Source organism: Rhinoderma darwinii, chromosome 3, assembly GCF_050947455.1.
Source record: "Rhinoderma darwinii isolate aRhiDar2 chromosome 3, aRhiDar2.hap1, whole genome shotgun sequence".
Taxonomy (NCBI): Eukaryota; Metazoa; Chordata; class Amphibia; order Anura; family Rhinodermatidae; genus Rhinoderma; species Rhinoderma darwinii.
The window spans coordinates 63120669-63136621 of record NC_134689.1 but is presented as its reverse complement, the minus strand read 5'-3'; the positions used below and the strand labels follow the sequence as shown (position 1 = coordinate 63136621).

Here is a 15953-nt window from a genome sequence, read left to right as displayed (position 1 = left end):
GTGCCCTCTGTAGAGGCTGCCACAGTACCCTTTGTAGAGGCTGCCACAGTGCCCTCTGTAGAGGCTGCCACAGTGCCCTCTGTAGAGGCTGCCACAGTGCCCTCTGTAGAGGCTGCCACAGTGCCCGCTGTAGAGGCTGCCAAAGTGCCCTCTGTAGAGGATGCCCCAGTGCCCTCTGTAGAGGCTGCCACAGTGCCCTCTGTAGAGGCTGCCACAGTGCCCTCTGTAGAGGCTGCCACAGTGCCCTCTGTAGAGGCTGCCACAGTGCCGGCTGTAGAGGCTGCCAAAGTGCCCTCTGTAGAGGATGCCCCAGTGCCCTCTGTAGAGGCTGCCCCAGTCCCCTCTGTAGAGGCTGCCCCAGTGCCCTCTGTAGAGGCTGCCCCAGTGATGTCAGGGGCTTGCCCAGAGCTGGAGTCCCAGGCAGAGCGCTAGTAGGCTCTTCCTGAGACTCCAGCTGTGCTCCTGACATCACTGGGACTCCTGCTCTGGGGAAGCCCCTGACATCATTGTCGATGTATGGACAGCGATGTCAGAGGCTTCCCCAGAGTCCCGGAGCAGAGCCGATAATAGCGCTCTGCCCGGGACTCCGCTCTGGGGAAGACCCAGACACACTGTCCATATATGGGCAGCGATGTCAGGGAATTCCACAGAGTCCCGGAGCAGAGCCGACACCAGCGCTCTGCTCGGGACTCCGGCTCTGGGGAAGCCCCAGACATCGCTGTTCATATGTGGACAGCGATGTCAGGGAATTCCACAGAGTCCAGGAGCAGAGCCGACACTAGAGCTCTGCTCCGCTCTGGGCAAGACCCTGACACACTGTCCATATATGGGCAGCGATGTCAGGGAATTCCACAGAGTCCAGGAGCAGAGCCGACACCAGCGCTCTGCTCCGCTCTGGGGAAGACCCTGACACACTGTCCATATATGGGCAGCGATGTCAGGGAATTCCACAGAGTCCCGGAGCAGAGCCGACACCAGCGCACTGCTCGGGACTCCGGCTCTGGGGAAGCCCCAGACATCGCTGTTCATATGTGGACAGCGATGTCAGGGAATTCCACAGAGTCCAGGAGCAGAGCCGACACCAGCGCTCTGCTCCGCTCTGGGCAAGACCCTGACACACTGTCCATATATGGGCAGCGATGTCAGGGAATTCCACAGAGTCCAGGAGCAGAGCCGACACCAGCGCTCTGCTCCGCTCTGAGCAAGACCCTGACACACTGTCCATATATGGGCAGCGATGTCAGGGAATTCCACAGAGTCCCGGAGCAGAGCCGAGACCAGCGCTCTGCTCGGGACTCCGGCTCTGGGGAAGCCCCAGATATCGCTGTTCATATGTGGACAGCGATGTCAGGGAATTCCACAGAGTCCAGGAGCAGAGCCGACACCAGCGCTCTGCTCCGCTCTGGGCAAGACCCTGACACACTGTCCATATATGGGCAGCGATGTCAGGGAATTCCACAGAGTCCAGGAGCAGAGCCGACACCAGCGCTCTGCTCCGCTCTGAGCAAGACCCTGACACACTGTCCATATATGGGCAGCGATGTCAGGGAATTCCACAGAGTCCCGGAGCAGAGCCGAGACCAGCGCTCTGCTCGGGACTCCGGCTCTGGGGAAGCCCCAGATATCGCTGTTCATATGTGGACAGCGATGTCAGGGAATTCCACAGAGTCCAGGAGTAGAGCCGACACCAGCGCTCTGCTCCACTCTGGGCAAGACCCTGACACACTGTCCATATATGGGCAGCGATGTCAGGGAATTCCACAGAGTCCCGGAGCAGAGCCAACACCAGCGCTCTGCTCGGGACTCCGGCTCTGGGGAAGCCCCAGACATCGCTGTTCATATGTGGACAGCGTTGTCAGGGAATTCCAGAGTCTCGGAGCAGAGCCGATACTAGCGGCTCTGTGTCCCGCGGGCCGCAGATGACAGCCCCAGGGGCCGCATGCGGCCCGCGGGCCGAGTGCTTGAGACCCCTGCTCTAGAAGAAGCATCTGCACCTCCTGCCTTTAAAAGATGGAGGGGGGGGGGGGGTCATTAAGGAGCTTAAGCTATACAGTTTTCCAATAAGATCTCTGCTTGTTGTTACTCAGTTGAAACCTTAATTGTTTACTTCCAGTGGATAAAATTCTGTTCATGGTTATGAGACGGACACACAGGTGCTGTGATCGTTAAAAGACACAGCTCTGATACACAAACAGATGTAGCTGTATTTACCTGGACTTTTAATGCATTAAATAAACAATGTCTAGATCTCTCTGACTTTTCAATGGCATTTGTTGTGTAATATCACGCTGCAGGAAGTTATCAGAATTAGGTTAAAGATGGCTACATCTGTACTGTAACGATCCCAGCACCTGTGTGTCCATCACATAACTATGGACAGACTTTTATCCACGGGACGGAAACAATGCACGTTCCCACTAAAAACAATAAGCAGAGATCTTGAAAAACATGAAGAATTAATACAGAAAGTATATTGGAAAATTGTATAACTTTTATTTATACAAAAAAATAACATTAAATTTGCTGAAACCGGACAACCCTTTTAATTCCGAACTTCACCCTTTGGCTAACTGTTCATTTACCCTCCCACTCTTTCCTAACACAGTCCTCAGGTCCCATCTCCCTCTGCCAGTCATGTTCTGGGCCACCACTAACAGCTCCTGTTCTATTGACTGTGGGTATTGAAGAGTTTGCTTGCTCTAGCTAAAACTTGCCCTTTCACTTACCCCACTCTATCATCTATTTACAACCAACCCACTTCTATTCCAGAAACAGCTTGCAGGCTGTGTGACACTGCAAAATACGGGTCACAACAGCCATTTTTATTAAAATAAATTAAAACATATAAAGCTGTAATTCTTTAACTGTAATAAATATAATACAATAACAACTTTAGATCACAAGTGGAGGTCTTAGTGGATAATTATTCTAACATTACCCTAGCTAGGACATCTGCTGTAGAACTATTACATGTTGCCCGAATCTCAAGCCAGCGGAGACACTACCACGCTTCTCCAAGGCACTCAACACTGTAGCCTTGGTCAACATACCTCTGACATGACCCAAAACCCCTCCTAATAAATGCCCTTGAAGATCACCTAACTTACAATTTGAGCATGCATGACTCATTATACATGTGAATCCTGCCACACTTTGGCAACCTACTCAATACAGACTATTAAACTCGTTCAGGTGCATTCCATCCTGGCTCATCAAACTGGTACCAACAGGTGGAAGCGTTCCTGTTGTACCAAGAGGAGCCAGGAGGTGAATTGAATATCCTACTTGTACATGAGAACAACGGCCCCACGGCGATGCACCAACGCCATTATCAAAGGAAACATAGGCGCTCGAGAAGAACCCTTTGTCAATGTCATCGTTCACAGTATTCAGCCAGGTTGGACAAATGGTGGATGAGCCAGAATTGACTGTATATCTTTATTTTTTTTAGCCATTACGTCTAAGAGGGAGACCCGTAAATACAGTCATTGTGGATCGGTAAACACATCTTCATAACACCACCTCTTGGCCTTATCTTCTGGATTCTGCCTCCCTCAAAAAGGCTGCCATCGCTCTGGGTTCCCTATTTGTATACTATGGAATCTCTTCTACAATCAACAGCATTGTCTCTCTTCTGGTGAGCATCTCCAGTCATCACGTTACAGTGATGGATGCAATGGGATTGGCTTTGACCATCCCTCGCAGTTAGAACACTCATGTTTGAATTAGCAAGTCACTCCAAAGCAATACTGGCCTAGTTTATGGGATACCGTGGACCCTGGCACCTTCCACGCCGACGCACCCTTGTCTTCTCCTAAACCACCACCAACGGAATTCATGGCACCCTCCCCAGCCACACCTATACACCCAGGCCACCATTGCACTCTTCGCTGCAGAATACACCTCTGATACAACGCAAGAGAGAACTAAAATACTCAATAATTTGCCTCCTGCCACGCCTCCTACATGTCCATTAAACTACATAATGTGGTGGTGGATGTAGGCAGCCAGAATTTTATCATTCCTTTCCATATGCCTTATCAAGGAATAAGGATGTAATAAGGGGAGTCCACCGCTTGTGTCCCCCTCTTTAAACCATTGGAGAACTGGTATAAAGAATGAATCTCCCTCTAAAGGACCTGCCTCATCTGTGCGTTATAAGGTTGACTGATTTTTATGGCTCCTGCGTAATGCTTCAAATGAGCACTTGCCAAGTGTTTAAAGAGGCTCTGTCACCACATTATAAGTGCCCTATCGCCTACATAAGGAGATTGGCACTGTAATGTAGGTGACAGCAGTGCTTTTTATTTAGAAAAACTATCTATTTTTACCACGTTAGGAGCAATTTTAGCTTTATGCTAATTTGTTTCTTAATGCCCAAGTGGGCGTGTTTTTACTTTAGACCAAGTGGGCATTGTACAGAGGAGTGTAGGAAATAGGGCACTTATAATGTGGTGACAAAGTCTCTTTAAAGGAACAGTGTTACCACAAAATTTTTTTTAATATGTTAAAGATGTTAGTGCTTTATTAAAAACGTTTGGATTAATTTGTGTGTTTGTGTGTTACTTTTTCTTATTTTTACACTTTTTCTTCCCTATGGGGGCTGCCATTTTTTTTTCCATTTCTGTATGTGTCGATTAACGACACATACAGTCATGGAATACGGCAGCTCCAGTCCCATAGGAACTGCGAACGGGGCCCGTTCCATCCACTAACATGTACGCCGCTGTGTGGGAACGGCGCATGCGCCGCTCCCACACAGCTCAATTTGAAATGCGCGCCGTCCGGCGCCATTTTCCTGTGGACCGGAAGTCGCAGCCGGACAGTAAGATTACTACTTCCGGTCGCGGCTCCCGGACTTGTGCACATGGAGCAGCGGCAGCAGACGGAGCGGATGGACCGGAGGGAGCGGCGGCGACTGGAGCAGGTAAGGGATTTCTATGTATGTTTGTGTTCAGTGTGTGTTTACTAGTGTATGTAAACCTTCTACACTGTGTGTTAGCTCAAAAAATGGCGACACACAGTGTAGGAGGTTAGACCGTTCAAACCCCTCATTTCTCCCGGCACTAGCCAGGATAAAGGAGGGGGGGATGCTGAGAGCTCACTAGAGCGAGGGCTTTTTACCCAATTTTGCAGCATAAAGCAATGTGGTTGCTTTACCACATGCAATGCTGCAATTTTGGGAATGGCTCCATCTAGTGACCAGCAATGGGAAATATTATAAATTAGAATCCAATTGAATCCAATTTATAATATTTCCTGACTCGTGAAAAAATAAATAAAATTAGAACAATGTTTAATCACCTATACACTGATTGTTTAACTAAAAAAAAAAAAATCATGTTTTGCTGGCAACACATTCCCTTTAACAAAGCTATAGAAGCTTATTGTGTGGAGTCCCAGCAATAGTACACCCTCTGATAAGTTCATTGTCTGGGGACCAGTGATTGTGTAAAGGGTTGTCCAAACTGGAAAAACACATTAATAAAACAATTAAAACGGATTGGCACCAATTTACAAACTTCTTGTACTTTGCTGCTAACTTAAAGGAACAGTGTCACCAACAATTTTTTTTTTTATATCAGTTTTATGTTAGGGTTTTATTAAAAACGTTTATATTTATTTGTGTGTTTGTGTGTTACTTTTTTCTATTTTTACACTTTTTTTTCCCTATGGGGGCTGCCATTTTTTTTTCCATTTCTGTATGTGTCGATTAACGACACATACAGACATGGAATACGGCAGCTCCAGTCCCATAGGGACTGCGAACGGGGCCCGTTCCATCCACTTTGGTGTACGCCGTGTGTGTGGGAACGGCGCATGCGCCGCTCCCACACAGTCCGATTTGAAATGCGCGCCGTCCGGCGCCATTTTACTGTGGACCGGAAGTCGCGGCCAGGCAGTAAGATTACTACTTCCGGTCGCGGCTTCCGGACTTGTGCACATGGAGCAGCGGCAGCAGACGGAGCGAACGGACCGGAGGGAGCGGCGCCGACTGGAGCAGGTAAGTGATTTCTATGTATGTTCGTGTTTCAGTGTGTTTTACTAGTGTATGTAAACCTTCTACACTGTGTGTTAGCTCAAAAAATGGCGACACACGGTGTAGGAGGTTAGACCGTTCAAACCCCTCGTTTCTCCCGGCACTAGCCAGGATAAAGGAGGGGGGGATTCTGAGAGCTCACTAGAGCGAGGGATTTTTTTTCCAATTTTGCAGCATAAAGCAATGTGGTTGCTTTACCACATGCAATGCTGCAATTTTGGGAATTGCTCCATCTAGTGACCAGTGCTGGGAAATATTATAAATTGAATCCAATTTATAATATTTCCTGACTCGTGGAAAAAATAAAAAAAAATAGAACAATGTTTAATCACCTACACACTAATTGTTTAACTAAAAAAAAAACAAACATGTTTTGCTGGCAACACATTCCCTTTAAGCCCATTTTAAGTATACTATTAACAGCTAATTGCTGGTTTTGGGGATTTTTTTGCCCATATATTCTCCTCTAGTCCCTGCATCTGTAACTTCTATTCAAGTCTGTTATGAGGTAACTTAGTGCCTCATAACAAGATACCTTTGTTTCACCAATCTGCCCATTCAACAATATTAGAATATTGGTATATAATTTTTTTTTCAGTTCATTACTTTAGTATAAAACATTAAAAATACACTATATTAAAGCCACTAAATAAGATGATGAGTAAAAAAAGGCCACAATGCGACTAATGTCATTAAAACACGTCCAATTTAACTTGCCAATGAATGGTATAGGAATTTCAATCTGATTATCACAGATTTTACAGTCTTTGTGAAGGGGAACTACACAGTATGTACGCCAATAGGAAGGCAGCGGCCCAACAATACTCTACAAATGCTTTACACCTGTAGCGACGGTGGCCGTGGGTCTCACTCCCTCCAGCTCACTTGGCCTCATCGCCAGCGTCTCTCTGCACAGGGAGGCCGGTACGCACTGAGCTCTGCACCTTCCCTGCCCTATGCCCATAGGGTGAATGCACGCTTGTCCCAGTTCTTAAAGGGCCAGTATGTACACCAGGAGTAGTATCCCCAGCCAATTCCAGCACACCCTGGACTATTTAAGGAACTCTTCCCGCTTCCTCAGTGCACGAGCAATGTTAGTTATAACCCAGAGTAAGTCTGCGTAGCTTCCGCATGCAGTTCCCTGAAATCTGTGTCCGTGACTATCCAGTACACGTTGTCCAGTCCTGTATCCTGAGTCCAGAGTTCGTGTCGACTAGAGGGTCCGTGACGAGTGCAAGGTCTGTGGCGAGTCCAGGGTCCGTGTCCAGCTCTGCTTCCGATAATCCAGCACAAGGCAGCTTCCACTAATACAGCACAAGCCAGCTTCCATTAATCCAACACAATCCTGCTCCCAGCTATCCAGAACAAGCCTACCTCCAGTAATCCGGCACCAGCCTGCCATCAAGGTACCATCGACCAGTGACTGTCCGATACTTGTCTGGCTTGCAGCTACTCCGTTATAGCGGTTTAGCCCAGTGGGTCCACTTTTCCAGTGGATGTGACTGTTTGCTCAGGCCATGGATCCAACTGGCAAACCCATGACAGTGGTGCAGGTTATGCAATATGCTATGCGAGACCTCCGATTAGGAAAGGATTAGCTGATAATACAATCGCCAGTCGCCTGGACATCGCTTCTGTTCCTGTTCCAGAAGCTCCACAAGCTGTAGCTCCATCTGCACCTCGGCCAGCCATAGTTCCAGTCAGCTCCAGAGCCAGAATTCAATTGCCACTTCCACCTCGGTATGATAGGGACTCCAAAACCTGTCGAGGCTTCCTCAATCAATGTCAAATCCACTTTAAATTGCATTCCCATCTGTTTCCATCAGACCAGACATAAATAGCCTTCATAGTCTCCCTATTGTCTAGCAGGGCCTTGGCATGGACGAATCCCCTTTGGGAACGTGAAGGACAAGATTCCACTAGTCTGCAGCTCTTGGACACCTGGATACCTTCCATAACGTCTTTGAGGAGCCGGGCCATACGTCTTCAGCTGTTGCTTTGCTATACAGTTCCGTACTTTGGCAGCAGAGGTCTCTTGGAACAACGTGGCAACCTTCTGGCAGGGATTAGCCAGTAGAGTCAAAGATGAACTGGTGAGTCGTGATCTCCCTTCTACCCTAGATGCTCTCATACTTCTGGCTACATGCATGAGGTTCCGCGAGTGCCCCCAGGAGGTTCTTCGAGAAAGGAGGTCCTACAGACTAGCACCTAATTTTTAGAGGCCCCTGCTACCTTCTTCTGCTGTCATCCCTGAATAACCTTTGCAGGTGGACAGAGTCGACTGTCTGACCATGAGCAACAGCGCAGGCGTTCTACTAACTTATGTATGTAATGTGGCTGCAAGGGTCATTATGTGTGCCAATGTCCCCAGTAGCCGGGAAACTCCAGCACCTAGGGTTGATCGTAAAGACTACCCTAGGTGAACCAATGCCTTCTGCAAAACTCTCTCCTAAACTCCCTATTTCTGTAACAATTACCTCTGGTGAAGAATCGCATTCTGTTTCTGCTTATCTGGATCCTGGAGCGGCTGCAAACTTCATTCATCAGGCCTTGATAAACCATCTCCACTTGCCCATGACTCCTCTGGTCAACCATTGCCAGATCCAATTCTCTCCATCACAGTACCTTTGAGGTTTCAAGTGGGTGTTCTATACGAACAAATAACCTTCTATGTGCTGCCTAAGGTTATCAATCCAATCCTGCTAGGACTACCATGGCTTTGCCAACACGCTCCTGCCCTCGACTTGAATACCGGAGAAATTCTCTAGTGGGAATCTAAATGTCTACACCACTGTCTGTTCAGGTTCATCCTGTTCAATCTCCGGTGCCTCAGTCACTCCCTGGTCTACCTCCGCAATATGCCTGCTATACAGACGTGTTCAGCTAGAAGGAGGCTGAGACCTTGCCTCTGAGTCGCCCATACATCTTTGCAATAAAGTGTTTCCTAGGACTTCACCTCCTCGTGGATGGTTGTGTCCACTCTCCCTGCCCGAGACCCAGATAATGGGGGTGAATGTCAAGGAAAACATCTAAAGGGGGTTTATTAGGAAGTCAACGTCTCCAGTCAAAGCCGGATTTTTCTTTGTAGGGAAAAAGGATGGCTCCCTCTGGCCCTGCATTGACTATTGTGGTCTAAATAAGATCACTGTCAAAATCAAGTACCCCTTGCGCTTATCTCTGAGCTTTATTGATTTGTGGAGCTAAGATTTTCACTAAGCTTGATCTCCGTGGGGCTTATAACTTGATCTGTATATGCAAGGGTGACGAGTGGAAAACCGCATTCAACACCTGAGATGGCCACTATAAATATCTTGTGATGCCCTTCGGCTTGTGTAATGCTCTAGCTGTGTTACAGGAATTCATGAACGATCTATTCCGGGATCTGTTGTATGTCTGCATGGTGGTTTATCTGGATGACATCTTGATCTACTCACCTGATCTGATGACACACCAGAAGCATGTTTGCCAAGTCCTGTTGTGGTTAAAGGGGAGCAACCTCTACACTAAATTGGAGAAATGCAACTTTGAAAAAAATTCCTTGCCCTTACTGGGCTATACTGTGTCCGATTATGGACTTCAGATGAATCCAGAGAAAGTAAAATCCCTTCTAGATTGGCCTTGCCCTCAAGATCTGCGTGCTAACTTTTCCTCCCTCACCGCTCCCATCTCTGCCCTCACCAAAAAGGCAACAAAGAGGAATTTGCATTCTCTGCTCTTAAGAGGTCCTTCACTTCTGCCTTCTTTCTACACAATCCAGCTGTATCCCGTCACATGTCGTTCTTCCATTGGTGCTGGAGCACACTTCTTCCAAAGAAACTCTAAGGGAAAAGCTGTCTCCTGTGGCTTTTTTTCTAAACTCTTCTCGGCATCGGAGAGGAACTACTATTGGAGATCATGAGCTTCTAGCCATCAAGATGGCTCTAGAAGTGTGGAGACATCTGTTGGACATCTGTTGGAAGGTTTGGCACACCCAGTTGCCATTTACACAGATCACAAGAACCTTACCTACTTACAGTCGGCACAACAATTGATTAAATTAATTAAACCCACATCAAGCCAGGTGGTCGCTTTTCTTTACCAGATTTATTCAACTACTTTTCCGTCCAACGGACAAAAATGTCAAGGTAGACGCTCTATCCTGCCTATTTAAAACAACCGACCATAAAGAGGATCTACAGTACATCATTGACCCCTCACGCATAATAGCTTTTACTCCGCTGTAGATCAAGGACATTCCTCCAGGGAAAACCTTTGTCCCTCTTGCAGACAGGAAGAAAATTATCTCCTAGGGTTAAACTCCAAGTTGCCAGGTTATCCTGGCATTCGAAAGACCTGGGACCTCCACTTTGCAATAATACCACTCACTGTTGATCGTGGAAAATCTAGGAGGGAAGAAATGTTATGTACTGATTTGCTGCAAGGGTGGCATCCTATTACAGTACCATTCTGGAATTCTTTATAACGACCCATTCTTTCACAAATGTTTGGAAAGGCAGACTGCATGGCTAGGTGAATGATTATATACACTTGTGGCGATTGGACTGAATGAAACACCTGAATTCTGTGAGTAAGAGTCCCAATACTTTTGTCCATATAGTGTATGTTCCAAATATGCAATAAAGGACATCTGGAAGGCATTAAATACTTTTTTACACCTAATAATACGGTGTTTGTAATGAATCCTGCAAAATGATTAATGTTTAAACTAGTGTAAAGTTCCTTGTAATTCTTTATATAAAAAAAATACTAAAAAGTAACGATGACACTTAAGGGCGACATTTGAAAGGATTTTTTTTTTAAATGAATCATGTGATTTCTAACAACGATTGAATTTACTTTTATTTTAAAATGTTTTAACTTTTTAAGATACAGGTTCTATGTATACTTTATACATAGAAGCTGTATAGTTCAGTCAAAGCCGCGGCCATCAGTTTAGCTGAACTGATGGCTCGACTTCTTGCATCTATGACATACAGGATCGAGCTAATAATGAGCACATCTACTTAGATGTGAACGGTATTCTGTGTGTCAGAGACACGAAGTACACGCAATCGAGCTGCCAGTTCAGCTGAACCGATGGCCGCAGTTTTCACAAAACTATACAGCTTCCATGTATAAAGGATAAAATTTAAATATATATAAATATTTTTTTAAAGAAAAGTCAATTTAAAATATGTAAAAAAAAAAAAAAAGAATTTTATGTGATCCTAAACAATCCTCACCTGTCTTGTTGTTGAGTCCACGAGGTCCGATTTAGTTTGCAGCAAAGTTAACTGTTCATCCCTATTTTGCAAGGCAACTTCTGCTTCCTATTTAAAAAAGGAATATGTTTTAAAACAAACAGCAATATTGTGGAAATATTTAACAACATATTCAGAAAGTTGGAAAGGTCCATGCCCTCTAATCTATTTGCCATATTCAGATCAAATAGTAGATTCCATACAAAGTCACAGGTCAATAGTTTGGACATTTGCATATATTGTGATGCCACTGGATACATTGCCAGGAAGAATCCTATGCATGCCTTTTTTCAGATGGTTTGCTGTAGAGCCAATAGTACAACGACACAAGACTTTTCACTGCCAGTACCTCTAGCAAACAAACACAGAGTAGAAGCAGAACTCTGCTGTTGCTAAAATACATGCAAACATTGAATTCATGGATTCATTTAACCCTTTCAGGACAAAACCTTTTTTCGTTTTTGTTTTTCACTCCCAGAACCATAACTTATTTATTTTTTCCATCAATGGAGTGGTGTGAGAGCTTAGTAGTTTCTATTGGCACTATTTAAAGTACCATATAATGTACTGGGAAATAAAAAAAATTCTCTGTTGGATGCCATTGGAAAAAACTGCAATTCCTCCATGGCTTTTTGGGTTTCGTTTTTACTGCTTTCACCGTGCGTTAAAAATGACAACTTAACTTTATGCTGCGACTCAATACGATTACAGCGAAAACAAAACTATATCGTTTTTTTTATATAATTTACTACTTTTACAAAGAAGAAACTATTTGTTAAAAAAAATAAAAAAATTTTTTGTTTTACCACATTCTGAGAGCCATAAGTTTTTTGTTTTCTTTTGTCGATTGAGAGGTGTGAGGGCTTATTTTTAGCGGGATGAGCTGTAGTTTTTATTGGTACCATTTTTTGTTACATAAATTTTGATTACTTTTTATGAAACATTTTTTTAAGAGCGGAGGTGACCAAAATAACTACCAATTTTGTTTAATTTATTTTTTATCTTACTTTAGAAGAAAAATGTGAAAGGGAGGGGACGGGGCTTGGACCGCAGACTGGGTGGCTGCATAAGCTCTGTGCTCTGGTACATCGGAGCTAGCCCAGCTACTTCAAAGCGACTACCAGCGGCCAAACTATCTCCCTGACGAGTTCTGTCTAACGAGGTGGGCAGAAAAAAGGCCTAGAAATCTGGGTCCACCAGACCTCTGAAACATTTTTTATTTTCAGACGGTGGGACCAAAGATGGCGCCGCCGACTCTCCATCACACGCTGCAGGGGGCGGGAACGCCCCTCTCCATCCCAGAGGAGTACGGACGGCCTTACAGGTATGCCAAAGCATTTATATGAAACGCCCACTACCCTCAGATTAGCCAATTCTTCCTGAACAGAGAGAGTGGAGCTCACCCTCACAGACATCCTCCGATGGTGTGGCTGATCTGCATCTGCCCAAACGGGGGGATGGGAAGAAGCCGATTTCACCTTCGCACGGGCCCACAAGCCCAGTGAAACAGCGGCAGAGACTTTCTGTACGCAATGATACGGCTGATAATACCGTATCTCCGTATATACTGAACACTTTCTCCACGTTCCAGATGTCAGACAAGATGGTGTCTGAATCCACTCTCAAGGCAATGCTTCTTGCATTAAAGAGGCTCTGTCACCACATTATAAGTTGCCTATCTTGTACATAATGGGATTGGCGCTGTAATGTAGATAATAGAAGTGTTTTTTATTTCGAAAAACAATCTATTTTCACCAAGTTATGACCTATTTTAGCTTTATTCTAGTGACTTTCTTAATAGACAACTGGGCGTGTTTACTTTTGACCAATTGGGCGCTGTGGAGAGAAGTGTATGACGCTGACCAATCAGTGTCATACACATCTCCCAATTTAGTTACTCTGCACATAGTGATCCTGCGTTGTTCACTATGTGCAGCCACATACACACACATTAACGTTACTGAAGTGTCTTGACAGCAAATAGACATCACGTCCAACCAGGATGGGATGTCTATTCACAATCCCGACACTTCGGTAACGTTTGTGTGTGACTTACTCACACAGCACATCGAGATCACGCTGTGCTGTCATTTACAGCGAGATCTCGCGAGATTACGGTTGCTGTGCTGTAAATCCCACACAAACGTTTACCGAAGTGTCGGGATTGTGAATAGACATCCCGTCCTGGTTGGACGCGATGTCTTTTTACTGTCAAGATACTTCAGTAAAGTTAATGTGTGAGTATGTGGCTGAACGTAGTGAACAACGCAGGATCACTATGTGCAGAGTAAATGAATGGGTAGAAGTGTATGATGCTGATTGGTCAGCTTCATACACTTCTCTCCACAACGCCCACTTGGTCCAAAGTAAAAACACACCCAGTTGTCGATTAAGAAAGTCATTCGCATAAAGCTAAAATAGGTCATAACTTGGTGAAAATATATAGTTTTTCTAAATAAAAACCACTACTGTAATCTACATTACAGCGACGATCACATTATGTACAAGATAGGGCACTTATAATGTGGTGACAGAGCCTCTTTAAGAAGATCCCTCCACAAGGACTGCTCTAAAATTATATTGCCGTTTCAAGCAACAATTTCAGATCTGGGGACAGGGTCTCCCATGTGGAAAAAAAAAATGGACTCCTTTGCATCAGCTCATAATGCGGTGGTGGACTCGCATAACTCTGGAGGACAAATTCTCCAAGCTGCAGGCCAAAATGGTGGACTATGAAGACAGGAATCGGAGAAACAGCATCAAATTCAGAGGGATACCGGAAAATATTCCTAACGCAGATCTCAAATCCTATCTGCAGCAATTTACCTAGGGTATGCTTCTGTCTTGTGCGGATTATGAACTCAGTATTGCTAGAACTCATAGGGTCCCGAAGCCCAAGAAACTTCCGGACTCAATAGCCAGAAATGTTCTAGACCGTTATACCTTTTTCACCACCAAAGACTGCCTTATGGAATAGGCAAGGAAATATCAACCACTTCCAGCACCGTATGCCAACATTAAGCTCTTCGCGGACCTATCAGCTGCGACTCTTCGAGCCAGATGGGACCTGGCAGCTATTACTGCTCCACTACGCAAATATGTGATTGGATATAGATCGGGATTCCCTACTAAGCTTTTGATTAATCATGCAGGTGCTATCCATGTTGTTTCCTTTCCTGAAGAAGGAATTAACCCACTAAGAGCTGGAATATACAAGTGTCAAACTTGACATTCACTCCCAGGGCTGGATCCTCATTATGCTGCCTGAACAAAGACTGGAATGTAGTCGGCAACACCTGATTCTTCACTACTTTTCTTATATTACTTTTGAGTAAGTACCGAGTACCAAGTATTGTTCCGTACGGGAACTTCAGATAGTTATTTTTCCCAGAACTATTGGTTCAATTTGATACCACAGCACCACGGTGCGGTAATGTTAGTTACAATTTTTCTGTAAAGTTGTTTTCTATATGTGTTGTTGTAATGTGCTCACCTTAATGCATACTGCTCTTAGATCACCTAGGACTAGGATGAGTCCTCATGATGCTTATAGGATTGGTAGACTCTCTCCATATTTCTCACATATACAGAGCATTCCTCCCTGATACTGCCTAATGGCCCTTAAAATCGTATCCCTAAATGTCAAAGGCCTTAACAGCCTATTTAAAAGATCCACCATGATATCGCTTGTATACAAAAGACCCACATCTCCAGTAAGGGTCCAACAAGGCTGGAACACAGGGACTTCCCCACCATTCTTCACTCCTCCTTTCCTAAAAAGAAGAGGGGAGTCCTCATTGCCTTTTGCAACACTTACTGTCACCATCCATCATTTGGTAATAGACCCCCTGAGTAATATATTATAGTCCATTGTTCTGTTAACTCGATAGAATACACTGTAGTGAATCTGTATGCACCAAATTGCGACCAACATAGATTTCTGAACAAATTACTGAGGAAAATAGATGCCATTAAGAAGGGTCTCCTGATTATGTGTGGCGACTTTATCGCTATTTGTGACTCACTGCTTGACTCCTCCTCATCCTCACCCCTGAGGAAAAGCACTCTTACCTCATTAAGACAGAGGGAAAACTTATACGACATATGGCCTCTGCTCCATGATCGTGAAAATGATTTTACATACTACTCCGCTAGACACAAATCATACTCCCGGATAGACATGTTCTGGATAGACCAAAGATTAATAGACCGGGTGTCATCGGCAGATATAGGCATGATACAATGGTCTGATCATGCCCCCATAACTGTTACACTAAAGGAGAAATTTCCCCGAGTCTCAGACTATGTATGGCGAGCCAAATCCTACACCTATTTCCCATGGCTCACTCTCTAAATAGTTACAAACGGCACTCACTGAATATTTTAAATTTAATGCCACTCCAGATATTAATGCATTTACACTTTGGAATGCACATAAAGCCTGTATAAGGGGAACCTTTATCCGTTTGGGCAGCAGACTTAAAAAGCAAAGGGATAAGGATATTCAAGACCCCCTAGAAAAGATCCAGACTTAAGAAGCCCAAAATAAAAAGAAGCATTCATTTCATGCCACCACCACCTTGGCAGACATAAGACTCCATTTAAAAAACCTGTTTATCCAAAAACATGACAAGGCACTGAAGATAATGAAAACACGCTACTATTCCTAAAAT

General features: G+C 44.9%; 1 pseudogene; it reads right to left on the bottom strand.

Moving 5' to 3' along the window:
• The window catches only part of LOC142750372 (RUN and FYVE domain-containing protein 1-like), a 498511-nt pseudogene that overhangs the window by 96830 nt on the left and 385728 nt on the right, over nt 1–15953 (bottom strand).